At 44.7% G+C, this 22,070-nt stretch overlaps 1 protein-coding gene across 3 annotated transcripts in view; it reads left to right on the top strand.

The window, feature by feature from the left end:
• CPNE7 (copine 7) overlaps positions 1-22,070 on the top strand; it is a 1,149,025-nt gene that overhangs the window by 560,053 nt on the left and 566,902 nt on the right. The window lies entirely within an intron of this gene.

Raw genomic sequence — 22,070 nt, 5'->3', positions numbered from 1 at the left:
GTGAGACATTACCTGCTAGATGATAGTGGCACCATTTTATCCTATGTAAATGCTAAGGTACACCATTAGTGCACCAATTTTTGTTGTTCAGAAAGCACCATAACCTCCTCTCCAGCGGAAAGGGGGACGGGGCGAATGTGGAAATGTAATTTCACCTCCTCACTTGGCATTGTTGGTGAGCCCACTCCAAACCAAATCCTTCCTGACCCTAAACATGTCCCATTTGTCTTCTTCTTATTCTGACCATTGCCTGGGTGGAGACCTCCATATCTTGAACATGCCTGGTTTTGTTAACATGGCTTTAATACTCAAATTCTTTGCAGGTGCGTTAGCTTCCCCGAATGCTATCCTTTTCGCCACCATCTTGCCTGTGAGGTCTTCGGTTTTCTTTTCTGCCTTGGTCAACCTGCCTTCCAAGTGATCAGTCATCTTTGTCTTCATGTCACCCACAACTTGAGCGACCTTCACGAGGGAGGTGTAAATGTCCTCACGGCTGGGAATATCCTCTTAGATCTATGCTTAAGCACCAGGACATCCCTTGTTTGGCCTCATTGAGTGGTAGGGTTTTCTGGCAGGTCAATCTTCATTTTGCAGAACTCATCATATCCTTTGGACGTTCAAAGTATTGGGGGGATCAGGATCTTCCGGCTGCCTCAAGCTGCCAGCTGACATTCCGGAATCAACAAACCTCTCTAGAAATACAGTTGTCTAAGAAGCAACCATTTTGATTGAGTAGAGGCATGCATTAATGTATAGAATATTATGTGGTGGTTGCTGCGGTTCAAAATCAATGTGGCTGGCTGTTTTTAATGGCTTTTAGGAATCCATTGAGTTCAAGACTGGAAATTGCATTTTAATGTTAAGTGTTTAAGGCATTGGTTCAGCTTTTTAGTAAACAAATTGCCCTTACTAGGGAGGAGGGAATGTGCAGATGTACACAATTAAATTATGAATGATATTCATTTTTAAATATTATTAAATTTATAATGACCTGTGCAATAAGTTTGCGTATGAATATTTAAACGCTATTTTTATGCACTTACATATAATAGCGCTGATTAGAAATTGCATTCAAATGAAGAGCTGTGTTGTACTTCCTTTCCTTGGGCCAACAAAAAAAGAAATGTGAAGAATCGCACATTAGTGTTTTGGATCACAAAGCCCTCTCGTGTGGGTGTGTTAGAGTCGAGCATGTCTGCTGAAGTGCAGCAAAAAAATAGATCATTTTGGAAGGCCGCCTAGAGGTGGCAGGACTGGCGGGAGCACAAGGCCCAGGCCAAACATTAACATTAAAAAAAGAACTACTTGGAGCGATTCCAAGTGAAGTTACTCGTATTAACTCTGATTTACTCCAGACTTACGCCTGGCGAGATCCTTTCTGATTTACAAAGAGGTACCTAGGAATAACTCAGATTTTTATTTATTTATTTATTTATTTATTGAATATAGTTGAATTTAATCAACTTTTTTCAATCAGTATAATTTTATCAAACATTCAATTTAACAATAGAAATTTAGACAAAAAAAGAAGACAATTTTTACATATACAATTACAATTTTCAATTTTAAGTTAATTTAAAGCGCATCTGTGCAGGACGATAAAATGCCATTCATTCCATTTTCAAAGCTGTCAAAAAATGAATGGTGGCTAGACTAATACTCATGGATTTAGTGGCGGCCAATGCTATCCAGCGGTGTTCAGGGTTCATCTGTGCAAAGTACGCAAGATGTTTTGCGAAATGAGTCCTCCTTAAATTTATAAGTGCCGGACAGTCAATAATTACATGTTTCAGCATCTCAACAACACTATTATCATTACAAAAATCACACCATCTCTTATCAAAAGGTATCAATTTCCTTCTGGCTTTAATTTCACGGGTAGGCCAGATATTAAATCGGAAACGCAATATGGCATATCTTGAGGCAGCTGATGGTGCTAGATTTAAATAGGAAGCCATTTCTCTATAACTCAGATTTACTCCTAACTAACTTCTGGAAAGAGAAGAGTAGTTTGCTCGTTTTCAGGGAGACATAAAATGACTACGGTAGTAAAAAACAAGCACAAAATAGCTCTGTGCACATTTTGTTTACCATCCGTGCATGGGAAATGGACAGGGACTCTGCCCATGTCTCATTTTGGATGTGGGTGGAGAGTCTTCAGTTCCCGTGGATTTCCACCTGCTTTTCAAGTGTGCAAAAATCAAGATAAATCCATGGGGATTCATGATAATTAAGGGTGATATTACCGCTTTTTTCCAAGTTGGACGGTAAAAAAACATCATAATCCAGGGAACTGTCAAGATTTTACTGACTAGAACAATATCAATATCGTCTGCAGGTCCACTCCTCAGGGGAATATAGGCCTCAGCTAGCAAACACAGGTTCGATCCCTGGGTCCGCGCTTAAAAACCTCTGGGTATGAAACGCGTCATAAATAACCCATTACAATTTCCAAGAGACCTAAAACGAGGCTGTAAGTCAGGAGCAAGTCAGAGTAACTACCAATTCCTCCTTTGTCTATCAAATAGCCTCCAGCCAGGAATCACTCGTAGTTAGCCCTGGTCATTTCTCGGCCCCAGCACTCAGAGGTTTTACAATCACTGTGGAAAATGCAAGTGGTGTCAAGAAGGAACATTTTTCAAACGAGTCTTATTAAGATTCCAGAGCACAGGTCTGGAAGCACAGGCAGCATCTCTTTCAGCGTGGCTAATCACTGCTCTGCTTCAGACGTCACATAATTCTGTTAAGAATGGGTTGATTTGCAAAAATCCCATGACATGTGTGGACATTTAACTGTGTTACGTATGGTTAAGGCTTCAGTTTCAAGAAGGAAAGGGATGCATTCTCTACCACTGAGAACACAGGCACGCTTCATCATCTGAAGGACTGGCAGATCACACTCTATTCCCGAAAAGTGATAACTTGAAGGGAGGCAGCATTGACGGGCATGGAAGTTGGACTATTTCAAACTGTCAGAGTCCATAATACATGATCTTCAGATGCCGAGTCCCTGACCCAGTACGGAGATGTTTAGTTCTGGTTGCTTAGAAACCTTCTTTTGGATTTGACCCAGACTTTCATTAAAACGTGTTACGTGCGGTCTCCCAGCATCTAACAGAGAGGCCACCGGTGGTCCCATGTCGAACATTAGTAGTACACCCTGTCCTTTAGTTTTGGCTATTAGGTGGTGAGCATAGGGCCCTTTGGGTATCCTGCATGCAATGGATGGGGTTTGCAGAATAACTCTGACACCAAATAAAAGAACCAACTCAGCAAGATGGCAAAGGTTGATGTTTTATTAACAATTATCTAAAACAGGGAGTTCCAATGGACATCAACGGACGTTCGCTCGAGCTCTCAATGGATTTCCCAAAGAAACATCCTTTTATGCAAGAAAGATGTCATACGTGACGTCATACCATGTGGCAAATGAGAAAACCTACGAGGGGTTGTGATATGTTCAAGGGGAACATCAAAGTATACTTTCTATACGGGCTGGGATTGTGATGGGCTATCTACTGTCAGGTGGACAACTTATGCCTACCTCTAAAACATGTCATCTTCAACACTATTAAGTGCACAGTATATCATTGGTCTTCAGACTATAAGGCCCTTTGTATATAGGGCCCTCTATAATTGGTTGGCACACTCATGCCATGTCTGGAACATTTGGTTCACTTAGCAGCACGTATGCTCAGACCCAGGTGCTAGGACGTGGACCTTACTTTACCTCCCCACCCAATTAGCCCATCATCTCTCATCACCCATGCCTTCTGCCATGAAGATTGTCTTTGAACTTGGCCTTGCAGAGTATTCTTGTCCCTGGGAATATATGGGAGTGCGAGCACGCACTATCGCTGTTCTAGGACTCTACGATCAACTCTATTTCCATTCTTGGATCACGTGACAGGAGACCACGATTTAGTCCATTTTGCAGCATTTAAATGTCTTAAATGAATAAAACTTGGCACGTTTGGTGTTCTTTCTTCTCACCTTAACAAGGGATGATTCAGCTTCTCACGTTTGCTTCCTTCAAGAATAGGTTACCGGCCTTGGCTGCCTCAGCTTTGACACCAGGCCAGACAGCCTCGCCATTCGTTTTCACAATCGCAGTTTATTCTTGCTGCAACACAGTTCTTGCCCTTTCTCTCCATGGGTCCTGGCTTACTAAATTCATGACACTGATGTCTAGTTTCTATGCAGTTAGCGGCTTCACCTTCAGTCTATTCACTACATATAGCCAGCTTCTATGATCCCTTAGTCTACTTGTGTTACAGCATCTGTACAGTTATTGAAAGGCTTGCATTTTCTGCAGTGCTTCGCACATGCAATTTTCTTTTCGCACATGAAAATTTACACGATTCTTAACTTTGTCAGTTTCTATAAGATCCATGCATTCTCTTCAGCCAGTATCCTCAGGGCATCACGCTTGTCTTTTGTGACATCACCAGCTCCTCTTTTGCTCTTTTTCATATTCCTTCAGGGAGTTCCTCCCTCAGATTATTGTCTCTCCGGGGATACATTTGATAGGGTTTTCTCAGAGGGTACCTTCTTTCGAATACTCGCCATGGTATGGTCTCAACTGCTTGTGTCAAGCATGTCACAATCTCAGACTTCCCACATATGGGAGCGGGATTTCCTGCAGAGGCATGTAACTGCTCTTTTACAGTGGTGCTTTAATGCTACCGATAAAGCTAAAACTATCAGCATAAAAGTACAGATAGGAGGGAGATGGCATGCGCGGAGGGGCACAGATAGTAGATGTTTGGCATTTTGACCATCCGTGACCATGCTGATCACTGTACCCATTCCGGGCCACTACCGGCTCTTCCTGCCCAAAGCACACCCGCCTGGGATCTCTTTGCGCTAGCTCTATCATGCAGTAACATCAAACTATGGGCTTTTATGGGGGTACCTTTGGTATCCCTAAGCTGTCTTTTGAAAGGTAACAGTGTAATTGCAGTTGTAATCAGTTCCTACTGTAATAGAAATGTCTTAACTGATTGTACCTTCAGCCACTTGACTTTAAAGCAATATTTTTGCCCTTACATGTGTTCCTCAAATTGAATTCCTGTTAAAAACAAGCTTTGGCAAAGCCACCGGTTTTGGCTCTTGTAAAGGCATTAGATAAGTGTTAGCTAGGCACTGAGATTATATACTCGAGTATTCACACCATTGGCAGCTGTTGGCATTTTAAGGCTCGTTATTACCATTATGGCAATGCCTGGCAAAGGCCTATTCACTGCCAACACAAACGCCAAAACTGTTGGCTTTGCCAATGCGTGTCTTTCCTTTGGTTGTTGGTGCTTGCGGCTTTATCTGCCCTATTACAAATGCCTGACTATAAGTGGCAGAATGCAATACAAGAACAGTAACGTGATCATATCTCACACAGGACAAGAGAGCGTTGCTTACACATATCCTTAAATAACTTTCTCTGACAGGTAGATAAGAATACCGATTTTTTAATGTGAATTAACCGTGGCAGGCACATAAAAATCACTAAACCCCGGCAATTGTGGGACACTACTTGCCTGATAAAGGTATGGGGCCCAAATTACAGGCCTGAGTAGGGGCGTTGCTAGGGGGGGCTAAGGGGGCTATAGCCCCTGATCTTTTGGTTGTAGCCCCGGATAGAATCTCGGGAGCTACAGCCAAAAGACTAGCTAGCCCCCAGTCCCAACAGTTCCGACATCAGTTTAGCCCCGGGTCTTTTTCAGACCTAGCAACTACCCTGGGCCTGAGTGAAGCAAGGTCCTTACTGTGGGCCTCAGTGCCATAACCTGATTGCTAATTCCTCCGCTAACCAGATAGTTATGGCTATTAGTACTCCGGCACGACTTCTGTGGTAATAACAGCTTAATTTTCAGCTGTGAAACCACATGGTTGCCATTTGTAAAAGAAAACAACATAACAAAATGGTCACCAAGGATGCAGGTAGAAGGGAATTGCACCTAGTCCCTTCTTCCTTTTCATGATGGCCATTGCCATGCAGGGGAAGGGGCGGGACAGCCGGAGTGAAGGTGAGTGGATGATGGGTGAGACGAGCGCAGGTAAGTGGGGCCTGGGAGTGGATGGTGCAGGAGGCCGGAATGATGTGGGGGCAGGGAAGCGGGGATAGTGTGAGATAATGCTTTTACCCTTGGAGGGAAAATTGAGGCCTGTCCTGCTCAGGGGGATCGAAAGGTCGGTAATACCATGTGGTAAAGCCCGCCTTCTGAGCTCTCTGATTGGCTGGGAGTTCTGGCACTAGATGGGAAACTCATAAAAAAGAGGGGGTGCAGAGTTGCATGGGCACGTTGCCTTATCACCAGTGAGTCTGGGCACAAAGATTTTACCTCACAAACATCTGAGCCACATAGAGGGGCTGGTTGAGGCACAAGGGAACTAACTGCATCTTGCCCCTCCAAGCATATTCAAGTATGGGGTGCATTCACAAAACGGCCGTAGAAGGGCTGGGATCAGCACCCATCCATGTGGCGGCAGTGAGCATTTTTGCAGGGAAGAGCCGCCAAGTGATGTCACTGCAAATGCACTTTGTACATTTGCATCACAGTTTAGGAGATGGACACATTTTTTCAAAATACAATACCACTTGCATTTTGAGCCCCTGCTCTGGACGTGGCAGGGGGACAGGGATGGCAGAAGGCATCGGCATCCTGTCCAGCTGCACTGGGCCTCACTCTCCTGAGGGAGTCGCAGCCCCTGCTCGCTGATTGCAGACAACTGAACAACACTTTCTTATGAAACTGCTCTCATATTGACCTACTTTAATGTTTAAAATACTGAACATTGGGCAATTTGACACATTACCCTTATCATTGTCATAGCTCCTTTGGTTTGTTGAAAAAATGACATATGTTGGGTATCTACTAACAACGAATTGATGGTGCATTTTAGAAGCCAATCATCCAAAACACTTTGCAGAACTTGAAATCTTTATTATTACTCTTAAAAGCTGTGGATATGTCGAATTGGTGATGGCTCTCACTGATATGGCATGGAAACCGAATTTAGATCTGTTGTTTTAGTGAGGAGAGAAAAATGACAGGGAACTTGATCATGCATCTAAAATACCCAGAGACAACCTGCAACAAGAGACAGTAGCGGCACTTTGGTTATCCCGTACCATACAGCACTGACACAAATGCTTAGAATTCTTTAGGAACTACAACCATTATTTAGCAGGGATGATGGGCTGAGGGTCATCTTCAAAGAACCTCCCCATATCGCCGGCAAGCAACCGAACAACCTACAACAGTCTGTGCCAGGAGTACATATCCATTAGATCAAGAGCAATGTAGACCTGAAACATACCCATGAAAAGTGAAAAGCTGCAGAATTTGCCAAAACATATGCACTGGCTGTGTCATAACAATAAGATCCAAGTGACGTACAACTGCGGATCAACCAATTGTGTATACCTCATCCACTGCAAACAATGCATGCAAGAAAAACATTTAGGTGAGACCTGCAAGGAGCTGCGTGTAAGGATAGACCTGCAGAGGTACACCATCTCGAACCACACAACAACAACATTAGTGGGTCGACATTTCACACAGGTTGGGGACACATTGCAGGATCTATCAGTGATGGTTTTAAAAGGTGACTTCTCAAATACCACACACTTAAGGATGTAAGAATCCAAGTACCGGAAAATGCTTCACTTAAAAGACAGTGGTCTGAACATAGATATAGGTTTTATGACATACTGTGGCAAACTTTGAGCCCGGGGTCCAGCAGTGCAATCACATCAACAAAGTCGGGTGACAACCCACCGGTGCCTTCTCTCAAAAACAGCTGGTGCACACTACTGTTCAAGACCACTAATTGGTCAGGGCACAAGACACTGACAAAGGAAATCTCAGGCAGATAAATTCAAATGGATGGCGCCCCAGTTTAGACATGCTGTGATAACAGCAGCCAGTGCCCTGTTCAGAACTGCATTTGCCATACTGTTCGCCAGCCAGGAAACCAAAGTGAAGCTTGAGGCATTCCGAGGTAACATTGGAGACTGCATCAGTTAAACCTTGAGACCATATTTTGTAGTGTCACATTGTATAGCCAGAAAACCCTAGCAGCTGCTTTGAAACCACTAGACACTCCCGAAACTACACAGAAGCTCCAAAACATATCTATGTGGAGATTTGCACTGTTTTTTTCTCAATTATGTTTTTAAACCTCTCAATTCAATACACCTTTGAAATAACATCAGTCTTTTTAGAACATGACAAGGATCCATTTTAAAGCTGCCTGAGCCTAACAGTTACATTTGAAAAGTATTTTTGTTTTTAAATACCACTATCAGTCAGACGAATGTACAGCAATGACACACTAGCAGTTGCTTTTAAATGCCTATAATGTCCTTACACAAGAGGCTGCAACACACATTTTAGACTCTGTGAGGAGAATGCAATACTGTCTCTGTTTTCCAATTATGTACTTTTAAAACCTTCATTTCAATAACCTTTTATAATAACACCAGTCATTCTAAGAAACTACAGGGATTCATTTTATGATTGGCTGGCCCAACTTAACAGTTACATGTGAAAAGGTATTTTTAAATGGAATTCTCAGCTTGAAATGTGTACGGTTTTCACCATTATGTGATCCCTGCTTCCAGGAGTATGTGCATGGTCTTCCAGATAAGACAGCAATTCCAGACCCACTGAAGTTTAAAAAGCTCCTTTTAAAAAAAGTACTGTGCTGAGGCTTTCTCTTTACCAATTATTTCACTCTGCACCGCCTGATGAAGAAAGAGGTCTGTGGGACTTGAAAGATAATGTTGTGTTCCATCTCTGCTTAGCATCTTCAGTTAGTCCAATAAAACGTATTATCACCTGCATCTGCTGTTGTTTTAGTGAATAATTAAAGTAAGGGTGGATCGGATACTGTAACTTTACTACCAATACATTATTGAACTTGATCAATGGATGGACTGCGCTAAAACAATCCTTCAATAATACCAAATCTTGTCCACTTCCATCAGGAGATATAAAGCCATTTTCAATGTACCAATCTTCTTAATTTAATAGTAGCACTGCCTGTTTTGTCAGATTACCCAAACATTGGTTGATAGAGAAAAGAGGCGCTTGCTCCCCCACAATGTTCCCTTTTGTCGTTGACTGACGGGGCATAGGGCAATGGGTAGGTGGAGTGCCTGCCCATGGACCCGGATAGATAGCCGCCAAATACAACTGACGTTGCTCTCCACTTGGGCAAGAGTGTCACAATGAGTTCCAAAAGCCTCATTAACAGCCTATTGGAAAATCTGAAAACACCCTCATCATTGGAAGTTGCCAAATACTCGGCAAAGTTGCAATGGAGCTAACAGTTTAAAAAGGAGCTGCACTGTTAATGCGAGATACAGAAGCTGACCCAGAATCAATTTAATTGACCGCTAAACCACATGGTTGCAAGTTTGCTACTGGTGACAGTGTTATAATGTCACCCAAAGGCAGAAATGTTATGAATTATAGTATACCTCTCCCTGTAAACTTGAAGTTGTCGTAGGTATCATGAAAAACTCTGATAGGTTTGAAGGACAATGTGCACTAGAAATGGTTTGCCAACTTATGGAAAATGCATCAAGCTATCACTGAATCCAATGTCACTATCAATTGGTCTGCAAAAAGAGAAAGCCAAAATGGTAACACTTTGAAGGAGAAGTGTGGTGATATCACACATCTGTTGCTACCCTCGACTTGTAGTTCTGTGAGTATGCCATTGATGGCCCAGTGACTGATTGAGGTTTTTCGGAAGCAACTCTTTAGATGTTTGCCGCTGGAGTGGAAGTGCATGAGGAAGCAGTTTATGCGGGTGAACATGACAATGCACCACCGAAAACGTTTGCAATTGAAACTCACTGGAACATAACATTAGATACGGGAGCCTCAGAATGTATGGCTATTTGGGACTCATTCTGTGTGCACAAGCTTGAAAGATGCCTCACTTAGAAATCACACTTGCTTTGGTGCTGTGTGAACTTTGGCTGGCACTCACTTTCCAGTTGTTATTTCGAAGTGGCTGCAGTGGCCCAAAAAGTTTTATGTTTGCATCTCTCCTTTCACAGGGAGAACTGGGAAAATGGCCCTGGTTACTGCCTGCCCTGTCTGCCATGTTGGAAGCTGGCCTCTTAGTGCATTATTGTAGTTGTAAAACAGCTGCAGCTGGGGAGAATGTACACAAGCGTATTAGCACAAACAAACTATTACACTCAGTCATCACCACAGTCAGTCACCAGAACCTTCATCACCCTTTTCCAGAGGGACTGTAGGCACTGGGGACAGTATGGCAGCTGGCTACTGGTGAATAGGCTTTAGTTGAGGTCTACTGCCTTTTTCCCAGTCCTATGCATGATGTCTCACATAGGGCACTGCAGAGATGCAGTGCCCAACTGCGTCCCAATCGTGTCTTGGCACGCCGTTTTCTTGCACAGAGTGCAGGTTCAAGATGCTAGAGTTTGTCCTTTGCGAGGAACTTTCACACTTTGGATTTTCGTGCTGAGCCAAGATGGCATGCCCTCCTATGCTCATCTGGCCGCCAACAGTGGTGCTTTGCACTTTTAGATCTGACAGGCTGTCTTTGGAAGACCTTGTATAAAGATGGGAGAGAAACGTTTTCTTTCACTCCTTGGGCCTCATTACGACACGGGCGGTAAGGGGTTAACGGTGCCGTAAAAGGTTTCGACGCTGTTAAACCCTTACCGCCTAATTACGAGGTCCCTTTGCGGGTCCCGACCTTAACGGCTGGTTCTACCAGCCGTTAACGAAGGAACCCGCAAAGGGACTTTTGAGGTAATTACGGTACCGCAATTTGCGGTACCGTAATTACCGCCTTCCCCATTCCCATTGAGCCCTATGGGGGCAAAAATGGGAATGGGGAAGGGCCAATGGTGAATGGGGAATTACCGCCCCGCCAACCTTGGAATGGGGCGGTAATTCCACCATTTACTATGGCGGAGTTGGTCAAATACCGGCGTCAACCATGCCGCTAATAGCGCCATGGTTAACGCCAGGGTCGTAATGAGGCCCCTTGTAGAGACTGGTAATTACAGAGGTAACAGTGGCATTTCCTGCCTCCTTCTCACTATCGCTGTTTTCTGATATCCTGCGTTATAGCATAGACTGGGATGGTTCACATTTATACTGCTCTTCACAATGATCATCATTGTTCTCAGACTCATCACTGGATGTGGGTGGTGGAGAGACAAGGAGCTTCCCTTACCTTGCATGTCTGCACTGCGTAGTGTGCCACCCGACCTGTCCTCCACTAGGTGCAGTACTTCTCTTGTTGAAGTAAACTGCCCTCTAGTTTCATGCCTCCCTCGCTCCATAGCACTTTTAGGTTCTGCAAATACGTTGACATTCAACATGGAGACTTTCCTGGACCACAAAATGAATGCATGTGTGTTGCACGCTGAGTTGCAGCTATTGCTTATAATCTCTTCGTGCCTCCGAACAATTTCTCTGCAAGTGGTATTTTCTCTTATCACAAAAATATGTCACAATCCATTTCGGACACTGAATGCACATTCCTGCCACCTAGCAATTCTAAGATGTTTTTTTTTACAAGCAACTACTATTTGATCTCATCTTAAAAAGATGGAACACTGAGTTACATACAGTGAGTATAATCAACCCCTGCTGCTAAAGAATTGTAAGACTTTTCTCTGCCACTAGTATTTTTTCTTATATGTCACAAAAAGAATGCACATGTTGTTACAGCCACTGAACATAAACTCTTCCTATGTGTGAAAACATCAAAGACATTTTCTCTGCAACTGACATTTTCTTGTATCACAAATGGATGTCTCACTCAGTTAAAGCCACTAAATGCATTCCAATTTCTCCAGACTTCTTAGCTGTTTCCTTCGCAAGCAGCTATCATTTTGTGCTGTCACAGAACTATGGTGCACTAGCCACAGCCACTAGCTATTATCTCCTCCTGCCTACAAAGCATTCTAAGACTTTTTCTTTGCAACCAATATTTTCTCTTGTCAGAAAACGATGGAAAACTCAGTTACAGCCACTAAATGTACTCTCCTGGCTGCCTCCAAACAATTTGGGGATGCATTATCCCCAATATACCAGGACATATCACCCACTTTTATTTCATAACAAGTGGTTGCTTGGTTTCTCTCCTCCCCTTATAGTGCCCTTATCATTTCAATGTTCTTCCTCTTCCTCAGCAAAATCCTGTTTTAATATCCAACCTGCCCTTCAAGTAAATCCCACACCAATGTTCTTTCTCGCTCTCAACTAAAGTTTATTTTATTTTTCTACCTCTCCCTCGACTACATCCCCTTTTAGTTTTGTTCTTCACCTTCAAGGAAAACCTACTTTAGTTTTCTCTTCATGGCCAACTAATACTTGTTTAATTTTCTACATGACCCTCAACTACATCATATTCTCCCAACTGCTCCAGAAGCATTCTGCTTGTTCCTCTGTCTACACAAGATTGATCCTGAAATCAAACCACATACGCTACAATTATAGCACTTCAGCCTCAACCATCACTTTGCCCTAATCCCGCAGAAGTTTTGGAAAGCATTATTCTATCAAAACATCAAATATTCAGGTATTTCGAAATATGCTAATGAGGGATCCCACATATCACCACGTTCTTACCAAGAAAGGACTTTGAAAGGTAGGGTGAACCTTAAAAAGCATTAAGAAGCTCGAGACAGGCTCAGAATTAAGGAGAACCAAATCAACGTAACATTTTCTCATGTGGGACGGGTACGCCTTGAATAAGACAAAGTCTTTAGATATCTAAAAGATGTCTTTTTTTGTTGCAATTAACTACTTTGGCTGCTCAGTCCTCCCTGGGCCCCCGGAAGGGAGTCTGAGCAGGCAGCCTGGATGGGTGAATATGGCCTGTTATAGAAGAGGAGAGCAGCATCCCTGCACTGCCCAATCCCAACCCCTCTCCCAATCCTGCCCACACTGGTGGTTCGGGTGCCTTTCACTGTGCACCCTATATTGCATCCTATATATGCAAACAATTTCCTTGGCTCGCTGTGTTTGCCCCAAAAACCTGCTTTGAGCTGAAACTATTTTCTTTACAGTAGCTAGTCCTAAAGGGCTACCATTTGCTAAAATGAATGGTTTCAGTGAGGCACCACCAATGGCCCAAAAATATGTGCCAACCTAATTGGTGCCAGAGCTGCAGATATCAACATAACTCATTCTGGAAGTAAAGCGCCCCATATGAGCCTAAACTGTATAGCTGGGGGACACCTGCAGACTCTGCCTGCCTCTGAAATGTAATTGTAATGGTAATAGTTGTAATTGTGATGCTTTATTTATACATCGCCTATACACAGGTGGAGTGCTTGAAAGCGCTTCAAGACGGGAGGGAACGAGGGAACACTGTAATCATTCTTAGGCCTTGAAGTTTCCGAATGAATCTAAACGGAAAAGAAGCATTCTAGGCCTGACAGCATTTCTTCTAGTGTAAGTGCATGAAGTGTTACAGTTTCCACTAAGCTGGGTGGGCGGGGGAGAAGAAAAAAGAAAGGGGGTTCTGGAGAGGAGACAGAACAGACAAACATTACTGGTCCTAGTACATTTAGGTCATGCATGCGTACAGACGCAGGTGCGAGGAAGTCCATCCAAGATTAGTTAAGATGGCTAACTTCAAAAAGAAAAGCATCCAGGTTCCTAAACCTCATTTAGTTTGAATTCATTGTTATTCTGCTGTACATTTAGTGGCTGGGCACAGAATTCCCTAAAAGCGCAGATCTGGCAGCATCACAATCTTCCCCTTGAACTTTTTCCTCTACCTTTTGAATACTTTTTGAATATGAAGACCCCTGCTGGCTCTCAGCATGATGGTGCCTGCTACACGCTAAGAAGAGGTCTTTGTGGTCCCCAGATCTGCACGATCATACATTTTTTATTTTTGTATTGGTCCTAAAAACAACACCCCAGCCGACTCAATATATTATTTGTTCCTTGAACTGGGATCAACAACCCTGAATTTAAACGAAATGATCCGAAACAAGGCCAAGTCCCCTTACGTGATTTGATGTTAATTGGCAAATTAGAGCAACCAATCATATGACATGGCAGTGTGGCCGGAATTCAGGGAGTCGAGGCGGAAGGTAGACTTAACATTGGGCACAATAAGCAATTGTAAGGGCCTCTGGAGAGGCCGCTCACAAGGCCATGCAGTAGTCTCGGGAGGATAGCTCAAGGGCAACATGCACTCCTTGGAAGCAAGACCAAGCAGAGCTACACAGGTTTGATCCCTGGGTCCACGCTTAGAAACCTCCGGGTATTAATCGCGTTATAAATAACCAGTTATAATAATAATTATAGTCGAGCGGAATTGAATAGAAAGAGATCTGAATTGTGCGTGATTGCATCTGACCGGCATATGCAGCACTTTGTAAAATAATCAAGTTGCATTGAGATTTCTCATCGCAGCCGCGTACAAGATTCACAAGAAACAACAGAGGTGCAAAAACGGAAAACTAACATATCTAACTAGAAAACGTAGCTCCTGACAATGTTGTTATTCCCGAGACATTAAAAAAGAGTAATTCTGGGAAGAGTGGAGAGTGAAATGTGTCCAAGTGTCCAAGTTAAAAGGCTTCTGCTAATTACTGAAGAGGCTTGGGTTAAAGGTCATCAGAGATTCACGAAGTGCAATTAACTATTCATTGCCACTGCTTCTACTTAGCGGCCAAAACTCTTCTGGCTATAGCAAGTATTACATTAGTTCATCTAGCGCAAGGGATGGCGTATTAATGTATTTCAGAGAGCCTATCCAATAGCTAGCTAGCTCTGCAGAGACGCTGACGTTGCCTCTCTGTGAGGGTGTACTGTCCCCAGTCGGCGGTGGTGAGCTGCTTATCTAGGTGAAAGACGGGGAGAGGTTGTCCCCATCTATGCTGCTTCTGAAAATTGTATTGATTCACAACTGGTTTGTTGTCATTCTTTATTCATCACCGCTGTATCAATCATTGTTAAAAACACAAAATGCAAAAACGATTTGCATGGGAAGGAAATAGGAAAAATAAATGAAAGGAAACGAGATAAATCGCCGGCAAAAGAAGAGAAATGCAAGTGGGCAAGAGCCTTCACTTGCAATTCTATTTACCCAGTTATTTAGCCTGGTACGTGTTTGTAACCTTCGCGTATCCATTAGTACAGTGCCGTAAATATGAGACCCACTGATCATTGTGTTTTAAATGCCCTATAATACGGACTTGTATAAAGAGATGAGGTGTGCCACCGTGGAGGCAGGTAGGGTCATGGGCACCAACACGGGCACATCATTGAATTCCACTTCAGTGGAAGAAGGAGCCAGTGTCACCAGGTGGAAAGCGGGCAATGATCTTCTCAGTTCAAGGGGATGGAGCTGGGGTGAGATTTATGGTGGTTGACAAATGGATTCCCTGCTTGCCATCGCATTCAAAGTGACTTCCCAACGTTTCCTTATCCCCTTACTGTCAAATTTCATCCCCTTAATATGTAAGAGTATAGGGGCACGTGTGGGGCTTTTCATAATGTGCGGAATTACCTACCTGCCTTTAACCTTGTAACTGTTGTATTCAGACCAAGATGAAACTACCCCTCCATCCAGTCGACCCCCTGTTGGGCATTTTCTATATAGATGCGAATAATCGTAATGCTGACGTCATGATATGATAGGTTATTTATAACGCGCTTAATACCCAGAGGTTTTTAAGCGCGGACCCGGGGATCAAACCCGTGTTGCTCCGTGTCATCTTGTTTCCAAGGCGAGCACGTTGCCGCTGAGCTATCCTCCTGGGACTGAGTCCTGAGTCATGAGTTTTGGGGGCGGGGAGGGGAGGTAACCTGTGTACTGTTTTCTTTAAAATGCACCAGAAACCAAAAGCTGTACCCTAACAGCAGAAACGAAAGAATGGGTCATTTTTGATACTCTAGCAGAGATGTGATATATGACATATATAATATAAAATAAAATAAGGACCATATCGAAAATACTGTCATTGTTTTTTCATTCGTTGTAAAGACTGCATAGCACTTGACGGTAGTTAAGCAGATGCACAGCTGGATGAATAGGTAGGTTGGTACTTTCTAGCCGTATGGTAGCTACCGACATGTATTTTGTATACAGTCTTTATAACGAACATTTTATGTAGGCATGCACATCAAACAAAACCTTTACATCGAAAAACATAGCGAAAATATATGTGGGGGTGGGGTAAAAGGTTAAATCCAGTGCGGAAACAGTTGGGTGGGTTTTTAGGGGTGGGAAACAGTGGTTTGTGGGCTCCCCCCCAAAAAATAAAATGAGTTATGTGTTTTGTCATAAAAGTTTCGGTATGTGGGCATTCATCATAAAATGGGTCGTTATAGACACGTAACCTATGTTTTTTTAGATGTATTGATAACTAGATAATAATAATAATTTGGCATTCATATAGCGCTACGAACCCTCAGGTATCTGAGCGCTGCTTGTGTGGTGTGTGGTGCTCGTTTATCGATCTCGGAAGGATAAAATGCTGAGTTTTGGCCCTGCTGGGATTCGAACCTGCCGTTAGGGGGCGCTGCATGGATGTCAAAGCGAGCGCTCTACTCGCTGTGCCACTTGACCAGCTAGAGCTATCGAGACTAGAAAGATACCTGACAGCTCTATAGAAAGGTAGGTATGTAGCTTATTTATAGGTACATGGATAGTGCTTCTATCCAAATGTATCCAGGTAGAACGTGTTAACCTAACTGTGCAGCCCATCTTACCTGTGCTCTTCAAAGCACACTCTGGGCTTTGATGAAACCCACATTGTTTGCAGCTGTTTCTTAAGCTCGGGTGTCATCTTTATTTCAGGCACATTTTGAGCTGCCTGCTAGCGAGGATCTCCCATAATATTTTAGTGCCACTCATTCAAAACGGTCAGTTTCGTATCAGGAAAGGATACGTCTAGCGGTGCCACGTTGTGAACACAGACTAAACCAGGCCCTGACCTTAGGGGGGGGGGCGGCAACTCCTAAAAATGGGGCTGCACTGGACAGACTCATATTGCTGCCCTTTTCATTGCTGGAAACGTGTCATTAAGTGAGTGCTGTGGCCGGAGAATCATTCCATTCAGACTTAGAGTCTAAGGGAGGGGACATTATCGCAGGTTAATGACCAGCCGCCAAGCTATTGCCTGAGGGGAAGCCTGGGCTCTATTAAGTTGGAAAAGGGTTATTATCCCAAATGTTAGTGGTTGATTCCAAGGTCTGTAAGTCTATTCGCATATTTGTGGGCTTTGACAACTAAAAAGGAAAGCGTTATTGTGGCGGAAACATGAGGACAGACAAATAACGTGTGATGTTAATTTATTGAACACACACATCCTGACAATAAACTTTACCCACGTGTTAAATGACCTCCAAATCTACGTGGCTGTGACCCTGTATGCAATATAACCATAGCGGGAGAGCAAAGGCACACTCTGTGACTCAGTAGAGCCTAAGGGGCTGATGCATGGGATGTGCAGTGCAGTGCAAAGTGACTGATTCACAGAGCAGTGCAAAGTGACTGATTCACAGAGCAGGGTATTAATTCAGTGCAAAGTCACTTTCCTTGCACTGCGCAAATACATTCCATGAATCAGGGCCTTTGTCTGCAATTTTAGCTCATCAGATGTTTTGGACTACACCTCTCAAACGGCTTAGCCAGAATAGTCGATGACTTCAATGTCAAGGTCGGAATCTGGCGGCGTGGTAAACAAGTGATGGTAATTCCATTACTGGCACTTTTTTTTGGTGGTAACAGAATGACCATAGTTTTTTACTGTGCTACCAAATTCCGAGTTTGACATTGAAGTCGAGGATTCGCCTATAGCATCATGCTGGAGGCAAACCCTCCACCTTAATGCCAAAAATCAGCAGAATGGCTGCAGTGGACTTTACCGCTCGTGGTAATTCCACCAAAGTCACCATGGAATGGTATGGACTCCTAAAATGGTGTCTGACACTGCCTTTCCACTACTCGTAATTCCGTGGTAGACCCATGGACTGAGTGACATGGACGGTGTGGCACCACCTAAGCAAAGGTATTGCCGAATTACCAAACTCGTAATGAGGCCCATTGAGTTGAAATGAAAAAAAAGTGTAAAGTGGCCTGCAGCCATGAGCACCATCCTGCATAAAAAGTGTTTATATTATTCAACAACCTTATTAAAAAAATTCCAAACCTTGCAGCATCATTTCACACAGTTAAATAAGCAAAATGCAGTTATTGCGATGCAAGTCACGTATCATAAATGTTATGGAGAATCACCCATATGCACTCCCCAATCCTGGAGAAACAATACCTTATTGAAATTAGAGTTGTTACATTTTATAGCAGTTGCATAATGCCACAGGTAGCAAATGGAGTCTGTATTGTGTATAGAATTCCCATTCAAAAGGATCTTTAGCACCCCCCCTTTAATGTGTTTGGGTTAAGCTATGCGTTAGACAGTCAAGAAGCGCCCCCTTCAATCACGAGGGACAACCTTCTTTCGTTTTACATGGAGAGGTCTGTTTAGAGCCGGCATGATAGCTCAGGGGCAACGCGCTCGCCTTGGAAGCAAGACAAAGCGGAGCAACACCCAACACAGGTTCGATCCCCCGGTCTGTTCTTAGAAACCTCTGGATATTAAGCATGTTATAAATAACCAATTAGAATTACAATAGGGAGCGCTAGAAATGACTTGAGACAGCCCGGCCAGATGCTAGGTGGAGATGGAAAACTGTCTGCCTACAATGAGCCAAGTCCCTAGATTTTAATAAAAGGGTTAGAGTTCTTCTTCACTAGCCTATAGCCTATGGCCCTGGCAGAATAACTTAAAACACGTCAGTGTCTCGAGCTCAACTAGACATTTTGGGCCGCTACATTCAGTTACATCTTGCCCTACAGACAGGGTATTGAACCCTAAAGTCCAATGAGAGCTCTCTGCAGTCGGACAATCCGATCCACAAGGGCTGTCAGTGGGTCAGGCTTTCTGAATATCCTACACACATATCATGAAATAAATGTACATCGACTAGTGATACAAATGTGTAAGGAAGTTAGATGATATTTAATGTTGGTCGTCATTTACCAAGGGTAATAACAATTGGTTCCGAGGAGTCCTGGGGTAGGCCCATGACTGTTCTGCAGACTAATAGTAAATCTGAATTTTCACAAACTCTTGGGTATATTTCCTGTCTCCCAGCGCCACAGATCTCTCAATTTCAGCAAGATTGCCCATTGCTCCTTTAGAGTACCGTAAGGTATACCCACTCAAGAGTAATATTAAATCTTTATCATGTACACCTGTGGTGCGCCAGACACCCCAAGAATAATGAAAAATATATATAACTCTGGTTTGATTGTGAATTTTTATTTGGTCTGGATGACCAGTATCAGATGACCATATTTAGTTCAGATGCCTGTCTACGTGACACATGTTTCGGCCTTAGAGCCTTTTTCAGAACTGGGCTAGTCCTCCTATTCGTTTCTTACATCAGTTATAAGTACTAATCTTCCATTTTCAATAGGGATCTTTCCCTTAAACCTTCCTGTTAAAGGCTTCTCCAACAGCATTACGTGTGCGATAATTCGTCCGAAAAAGTCTCTGTAAGACCAAAACACGTGTCACGTAGACGGGCATCTGAATTAAATATGGGCATCTGATACTGGTCATCCAGACCAGATAAAATTCTCAATCAAACCAAAGTTACATATTTATTTCTCTATTTTTGGGGTGTTGGCGCACCACAGGAGTACATTATAAAGATTTCATAGCAAATCTGACAGGCGTAGCAGATTCTCTTGCAGTAACATATAGAGATCGGGAATCTATCTGGAGTCTTGCATGAGGTATAGAACTATTCTCTGCTTCCACACCTACCCCAGCCTCAGGCAGACATTGTGACTGCCTCCAGGGTAGAGGTTAGGCTCTGGCAAACAGGCTATGATGAAAACCATGGCGGGAGTAGCCACCTGCCTCAGCATCAGGCAGACATTGACTGCCTCCAGGGTAGAGGTTAGGCTCTGGCAAGCAGGCTATGATGAAAACCCTCGCAGGAGTAGCCACCTGCCTCAGCCTCTGGTCGAAATTGACTGCCTCCATGGTAGAGGTTAGGCTCTGGCAAGCAGGCTATGATGAAAACCATGGCGGAAGTAGCCACCTGCCTCAGCATCAGGCAGACATTGACTGCCTCCAGGGTAGAGGTTAGGCTCTGGCAAGCAGGCTATGATGAAAACCCTCGCAGGAGTAGCCACCTGCCTCAGCCTCTGGTCGAAATTGACTGCCTCCATGGTAGAGGTTAGGCTCTGGCAAGCAGGCTATGATGAAACCATGCCAGGAGTAGCCACCCGCCTCAGGCAGACATTGACTGCTTCCAGGATAGAGGTTAGGCTCTGGCAATCAGGCTATGATGAAAACCATGGCAGGAGTAGCCACCCGCCTCAGCATCAGGCAGACATTGACTGCCTCCATGGTAGAGGTTAGGCTCTGGCAAGTAGGCTATGATGAAAACCATGGCAGCAGTAGCCACCCGCCTCAGCCTCAGGTAGACATTGTGACTGCCTTCAGGGTAGAGGCTAGGCGCTGGCAAGCAGGCCATGATGAAAACCATGGCAGCAGTAGCCACCCGCCTCAGCCTCAGGCAGACATTGTGACTGCCTTCAGGGTAGAGGCTAGGCGCTGGCAAGCAGGCCATGATGAAAACCATGGCAGCAGTAGCCACCCGCCTCAGCCTCAGGCAGACATTGTGACTGCCTTCAGGGTAGAGGCTAGGCGCTGGCAAGCAGGCCATGATGAAAACCATGGCAGCAGTAGCCACCCGCCTCAGCCTCAGGCAGACATTGTGACTGCCTTCAGGGTAGAGGCTAGGCGCTGGCAAGCAGGCCATGATGAAAACCATGGCAGCAGTAGCCACCCGCCTCAGCCTCAGGCAGACATTGTGACTGCCTTCAGGGTAGAGGCTAGGCCCTGGCAAGCAGGCCATGATGAAAACCATGGCAGGAGTAGCCACCCGCCTCAGCCTCAGGCAGACATTGTGACTGCCTTCAGGGTAGAGGCTAGGCGCTGGCAAGCAGGCCATGATGAAAACCATGGCAGCAGTAGCCACCCGCCTCAGCCTCAGGCAGACATTGTGACTGCCTTCAGGGTAGAGGCTAGGCGCTGGCAAGCAGTCCATGATGAAAACCATGGCAGCAGTAGCCACCCGCCTCAGCCTCAGGCAGACATTGTGACTGCCTTCGGGGTAGAGGCTAGGCGCTGGCAAGCAGGCCATGATGAAAACCATGGCAGGAGTAGCCACCCGCCTCAGCCTCAGGCAGACATTGTGACTGCCTTCAGGGTAGAGGCTAGGCGCTGGCAAGCAGGCCATGATGAAAACCATGGCAGCAGTAGCCACCCGCCTCAACCTCAGGCAGACATTGTGACTGCCTTCAGGGTAGAGGCTAGGCGCTGGCAAGCAGGCCATGATGAAAACCATGGCAGGAGTATCCACCCGCCTCAGCCTCAGGCAGACATTGTGACTGCCTTCAGGGTAGAGGCTAGGCGCTGGCAAGCAGGCCATGATGAAAACCATGGCAGCAGTAGCCACCCGCCTCAGCCTCAGGCAGACATTGTGACTGCCTTCAGGGTAGAGGCTAGGCGCTGGCAAGCAGGCCATGATGAAAACCATGGCAGCAGTAGCCACCCGCCTCAGCCTCAGGCAGACATTGTGACTGCCTTCAGGGTAGAGGCTAGGCGCTGGCAAGCAGGCCATGATGAAAACCATGGCAGGAGTAGCCACCCGCCTCAGCCTCAGGCAGACATTGTGACTGCCTTCAGGGTAGAGGCTAGGCGCTGGCAAGCAGGCCATGATGAAAACCATGGCAGCAGTAGCCGCCCACCTCAGCCTCAGGCAGACATTGTGACTGCCTTCAGGGTAGAGGCGTAGCCACCCACCTCAGCCTCAGGCAGACATTGTGACTGCCTTCAGGGTAGAGGCTAGGCGCTGGCAAGTAGGATATATGCAGTTCTACGGAATATCTATAACTGTTGAAGCCAGGTAGGGGTTAGGCAGTATCAGTGGAGGCACCTGTTGCAACCAAAATCTCCAGAC

Source organism: Ambystoma mexicanum, chromosome 1q (assembly GCF_040938575.1).
Source record: "Ambystoma mexicanum isolate Mex_15411 chromosome 1q, UKY_AmexF1_1, whole genome shotgun sequence".
NCBI classification, from domain to species: domain Eukaryota; kingdom Metazoa; phylum Chordata; class Amphibia; order Caudata; family Ambystomatidae; genus Ambystoma; species Ambystoma mexicanum.
The sequence above is the reverse complement of the archived record's forward strand: the minus strand, read 5'-3'. Positions and strand labels throughout refer to the sequence as shown.